Here is a 6,613-nt window from a genome sequence, read left to right as displayed (position 1 = left end):
TGGGAGGAGGGTAGAGAGAATAGTGCAACAATGAATGAGTGGAAGCCCAAAATCTCTGTAAATGTTTATGAAAATTAATAAAATATAATTATAGAAAACAACAACAACAACAAAAAAAGCCCTAATACTAAATTAGGCCATTTAGTTAAGCATCCCAGGAAACAATTATCGAACCTCCAAACCCCATTAGGTGTTTGGCTGTACATAAGCAGTCTCAGCAGGCACTTTTTTTTTAAAAAAAGGTCACGACTACAACAACAGTGGGTCAAGTTGGAACGTACCCGTATATGACCTTCCAGCAGGTTTTCAAAGGCAGTAAACTGCATGAAAGGAGACTATCCATCTTTCTCCCACAGAACAGCTGGTGGGTACAAACTGGGTATCTTTGCATTGAGAGCATAATTCCTTACCACCAAGCCACCAGAGCTCAATTCACACACACGCACACACACACACACACACACCCCTTTTGCCAATTCAACTTTTTACAGATACACCATTTATTGAAATCAACTGTACACATTTACCATTAATCAATGTAACTTTTCCATCACTGTAAATTCAGTATTCTATTGCTACTTGTAATCACTCACAAACTTTGTTGTCTCTAAATCTGCCTTTGTCTGCTTATATATGCCAGATCATATAGTATTTGTTCTTTCATAATTAACTTATCTCACTTATTGCAGCTTAAAGCAAAATGTTTTCAAGTTCTATCCACACTGTTGGTATCTTTTAGGATTCATTCCTCTCACTGGATGAGTAGCACATGTAGCACATTTTGTTTAGTTACTAATGGGCTTTTAAATTGTTTACCCCTCTTGGATTTTGTCAGTAGTATTTACATGAACAGTGATGAACAAATATCTGTTCATGTCTTTACTTTCAAGCCATTCAAAAAAATAACAAGGACTAGAATTGCTGGAACAAGATCTGATGGTACAGTTGGTAGGGAGTTGTGCTTCTAAACGGAAGGTGGCTGGTTTGAATCACCAACAGCTCTGCAGGAGAAAGACAGGCAATCTCCTATTAGGTTTAAAGCCTCTAAAAACCTGCTAGAGGATCAGTGTGGCAATGAGTTTGAGATTTTTTTCTAGTATGAATTTTTTAAAAACTATACCATTGTCACAACAGCTATACCAATTTACATTCCCACTAGCAATGGATAAGGGTTTCCTACATTCTCACCAATATTTGTAATGTTCTGTTTTCATTTATCTTCGCCATTCTGGTATGAGTGAAAGGGTAACTCATATGGCTTTGATTTCTCTCACTCTCATGGCTAATGTCTTGAACATTTTCTCAGGTGTTTGGTCCCCATCTGGATGTCCTTATTGGTGAAATATTCAAGACCCCTACACATTTTATGATCTGGCTGTCTTTTTGTTACTGAACTGTCAAAGTTATAGAAATATTTTGCCTATTAGATTCTTACTGGATATATGGTCTCCAAAGATACTCTCCCAGTTGGTAGCTTGTATTTTCACTTCTTTTGTAAAGTCTTTTGATGAACAAACAACTTCTTCATTTTTATGCTATTGTTGTTACATACTATCAAGTTGACTATAATTCATACTAAACCTATGAACAACAAATATAAACTCTGCCCCATCCTTATCATCTCTGACACGCTCAAGCCCACTTGTCACAGTCACTGTTCCTCTCATTCTTTGACCCTCCACCTTTCCCAGCATAACATCTTTCTTTTAAGGAAGGGCACCAACATGCCCAAAGTGTGTGTGATGAAGTTTCACCATCCTTACTTCTAAGAAGCACCCTGGATACACTTTCTCCAAGAGTAGCTTTGTTCATGGGATAATCATTACTCTTTACCAACACCACAATTTAAAGGCATCAATTCTTCTTGTCATTCCTATTTATTGTCACACTCTCAAATGCATGAGAAGTAACTGAAGAGACCGTGGCTTGGAACAGAAGTACGTTATCCTTTAAACGGATGTCATTGCTCTTTAGCACTTTGGAGGGGTCCTTGACAGTAGATTTTCCCAATGGAAAACATCTTTTGATATCTTGACTGTTGGTACTATGGGTGTTGGTTGTTGATCCAAATGAGATAAAGTCACTGACAACTTCAATCTTTTCTCATCTATTTTGATGTTGCCTTTTGTCTACTGGTGATTTTTTTCACCCTTGACGTTGAGATAAAATCCATACTGAATGCTGTAGTCTTTGATCTTCACCAGTAAGCAAGGCTGTATCATTTGCATAATGCAGGTTCTTAGTAAGTCTTGCTCCAATCACGATGCCAGTAATTTTAATTTGTATTGTTGCTGTTAGGTAGTGTCGAGTTGAGAATGATTCATAGTGACCCTATGAACAAAAGATCTGAACCCTGTTCTATCCTGTGCTATCCTCACACATCCTGACACACAAGAGCCCATTACAGCAGTCACCATGTCAATCCATCTGGTTGAGCATCTTCCTCTCCTTCGCTGATCCTCCACCCTTCCCAGCATTATGCCCTTCTCCAAAGAATAGCTCTCCTGAGAAAATAGTGCAACAATGAATGAATGGAAATCCAAAATATCTGTACATGTTCATTAAGATTAATTAAAAAAAAAGAAAAAGAAAAAAAGGAATAGCTCTCCTAGCAACATGCCCAAAGTATGTGAGGTGAAGCCTCATCATTCTTGCCTCCAAGGAGCACTCCAGCTCCACCATCTTTAAGACATATTTGTTTGTTCTTTTGGCCATCATGAGATGTTCAGTCCTCTTCTCCAGCATCACAGCTCAAAGGTGTCAATTCTTCTGTCATCCTTATTCATTGTCTAGCTCTCAGATGCATAGCAAGTAATTGGAAAAACCATTGCCTGAATTAGACCCACCTTAGTCCTCAAACTGACATCATTACTCCTCAATAATTTGGAGAGGTCTCTAACTACAAAATTTCCTAGTACAGTGCATCTCCTTATTTCCTGACTGCTGGTACCAAGAGTGTTAATTGTGGATCTAAACAAGATGAAGCGGTTGACAGTTTTAAATCGCCTCTGCATCCATCATGAAATTGCCTATTGGTCCAGTGATAAGAATCTTTGTTTTCTTGTTACTGAGATGCAATCCATACTGAAGGCCACATTCCTTGATCTTCCACAAGTGCTACAAATCCTCCTCACTTTCAGTGAGCAAAGCTGTGTCATCTGCATAATACAGGTTACTGCTGAGTCTCCCTCTAATCCTGGTGCCACATTTCTCTTCACAGAGTTCAGTCTCTCGGACTGCTCTTGCTCAGCACACAGAATGAATAAGTATGGAGAGAGAAAACAACCCTGACACATTCCCTTCTCAATTTTAAACCATGTACCATTCTACTCTGTTCGCACAACAGCTTTCTGGTCTAGGTATAGGTTCCGCATGAACACAATTAGGTGCTCTGGATTCCCTTTCTTCTCAATGTCAGCCACAACTTGTCAAATCCACACAGTCAAATGCCTATGCCTAGTCAATAAAGCACAAATAGATATTCTTCTTGTATCCTTTACTTTTAGCCAGGATCTATGTGACATCAGCAATGATATTCCTGGTGCCACGGCCTCTTTTAAATCCTGCTTGAACTTCTGGCAGTTCCCTATCTATGTACTATTCTAGCTGTTTTTGAATGATCTTCAGCAGTATTTTGTTTGCATGTGATATTAAATGATATTGTTTGATAGTTTCCACATTCAGTTGGATCACCTTTCTTGGGAATAGGAATAAATACAGACCTCTTCCAATCCATTGGCCAGACAGCTGTCCTCCAAATGTCGTGGTATAGACTGGTGAGTACATCCAAGGTTGCATCTGTTAATTGAAATAAATCGACTTGTATCCCATGGATTCCTGGGGTCTTATTTTTGCTAATGCCATCAATACAGTTTCCTCCTTCATTACCATTGACTCTGTTCATATGGTACTTCCTGAAATTTATTAGTGTTAACCAATTCTTTCTGGTACAGTGATTCTACGTATTCCCTCCATTTTCTTTTAATGCTTTCTCGGTCATTCACTTTATGGCCCATAGCATCTTTCAATATTGTGACACGAGGCTTAAATTTGTTTTTCAGTTCTTTCAGCTTGAGAAATGCTGAGTGAGTTCTTTCCTTTTTATTCTCCAATTCCAGCTCTCTGCATGTTCCATTACAATACTTTGATTTGTCCTCCTGAGCTTATCTCATTTATTTATTCATTGTCTTTTTCTGCTTATGTTTTTGTTAGATAATCTACTATTGATGGCCTTGCCCATGCAATTTCCTCTAAAACTGTTATCATTTTAGTTTTCATATTTAAATATTTAATAAATTTTGAATTTGTTTTCTCCAAGGTATGAAGCATAAAACTGGTTACATTTTTTCTGCAAGTAGAATCTAATTTTTCAACTAACATTTATTGAAGATACTCTTCTTCTCATGCCCACTTCCACCTCCATGGATGTAGTCCTTTACAAAAAATTAAATGATACAGATATGAGTTTGTTCACATCCTATACTTTCTACTTGGAGCAATAATTCCGTTAATCTGTTTTAATTATTATACCAGTGCCAGGCTGTTTTGATTACTATAACTGTATGTTTTAAAAATAATAAAAGATGAGTGTTTCTTTATTCTTTCTCTACAATGCTTTTAGCTATTCAGAATCTCTTTCTATTTCATATTAAGGTTGGTGTTTTTTCTATTTCTATATATAAGGCTGTTGGATATTTTACCAGGATTACATTGAATCTATAACTTGCTTTGTGTAGTACTGACATCTTGACAATACTGTCTTCCAATCCAGGAACACAAAACATATTTCCACTTATTTCTTTAATCTCTTTGAGCAGTGCTTTATAATTTTCATTATGTAAGTTTTTCGGGCCCATAATTAAATTTATTCCTAGGTACTTTACTCTTTTATATAGCATATATTCAAATATATGCTCCTACAACATCTAGAGCCAAAGAGGAAGAAATTGAGAATTTTAACCAAATCTTGCAGTCCGAAACTGACTGTACATTCAATCAAGATGTGATAATAATAACTGGTTACTGGAATGCAAAAGTTAGAAACAGTGAAGAAGTAACAGTAGTTGGAAAGCATGGGCTTATTGATAGAAATGAGGCAGAAAATAACGTTCTCTAGAATAGATCACATTTTCGGTCACAAGGGAAACATCAATAAATTAAAAAACATAGAAATAATACAAAGCATCTTCTCAGACCACAAAATTAGAAACAAGAGTATAAAGGAAGAAAAAAAGAGAAATAAAGGAGAAAAAGCTATACATTTGGAAGCTGAACACCACCTTGCTTAGCATGAGTGGGCACTAGAAGAAATAAAAAATGAAATTGAAAAGTTTCTTGAAACAAATGACAGTGAAAACACCACTTACCAAAGCATCTGGGAAACAGCCAAAGCAGTAGTCAGAGGTTAATTTATAATAATAAGCAAACACATCAAAAGGCAGGAAAAAATTACTATTGACTCTCTAACCCAACATCTCCAACAAATTGAAAAAGAACACCAAGAAAACCTGAAACCCTCTAAAAAAACTGAAATTATAAAAATTAGGGAAGAAATAAATGAAATACAAAAGAGAAAAACAACTGCAACCAACAAAATTAGGAGTTGGTTCTTTGAAAAGGTCAAAACACTAGCAAAACTGACAAAGGAAAAGCAGGAAAAGACACAAATAATCCAAATAAAAGATGAAACAGGCAACATCACAACTGAACCAACTAAAATAAAAAGGTTAACAATGGAATATTATGAAAAAATTATACTCACACAAATATGAAAACCGAGGAAAGGGACAAATACTTAGAAATTCACAACCTACCTAACCTGACACAAACCAAAACTGAACACCTGAACAGAAGCATTACAAAAGAAGAAATTGAAAAGGAAATAAAACAACTTCCAGCCAAAAAAAGCCCTGGTTTTACAAGTGTATTTTATCAAACATTCAGAGAAGAACTGTCACCAATTTTACATAAACTATTTCAGAAAGTAGAAAAATATGGAATTCTCCCAGACTCATTCAGTGAAGTAAACATATCCTTAATACCAAAGCCAGGTAAAGACACCAACAAAATAGAAAACTATAGGCCAGTATCTCTCATGAACATAAATGCAAAAATCCTGAATAAAATTCTGACCAACAAAATGCAACGATACATTAAAAAATAATTCACCATAATCACGTGGGATTCATAACAGGTATATAAGAATGGTTCAACATAAGAAAAACAATCAATGTAATTCATCACATTAACAAAACAAAGAATGAGAATCACATGATCTTATCAATTGATGCAGAAAAGGCCTTTGACAAAATCCAATACCCTTTCCTGATTGAAATACTCAACAAAATGGGATTAGAGGGGAACTTCTTCAACAAAGTAAAAAGTAGATATGCAAACCCGAGAACCAACATTGTTCTCAATGGAGAGAGATTAAAGGCATTCCCTTTGAGAACAGGAACTAGGCAAGGATGCCCACTATCCCCTATCCTATTCAATATTGTATTGGAAATCTTAGTGACAGCAATTAGACAAGAGAAGGAAAAAAGAGGTATCCAAAATTGGCAAAGAGGAGGTGAAATTACCTCTCTATGGAGATAATATGATCGTATACTTA

Source organism: Elephantulus edwardii, unplaced genomic scaffold (genome assembly GCF_000299155.1).
Source record: "Elephantulus edwardii isolate Elephantulus edwardi_28Jun2011 unplaced genomic scaffold, EleEdw1.0 scaffold00314, whole genome shotgun sequence".
NCBI lineage: Eukaryota > Metazoa > Chordata > Mammalia > Macroscelidea > Macroscelididae > Elephantulus > Elephantulus edwardii.
Note: the sequence above shows the minus strand (reverse complement) of the source record.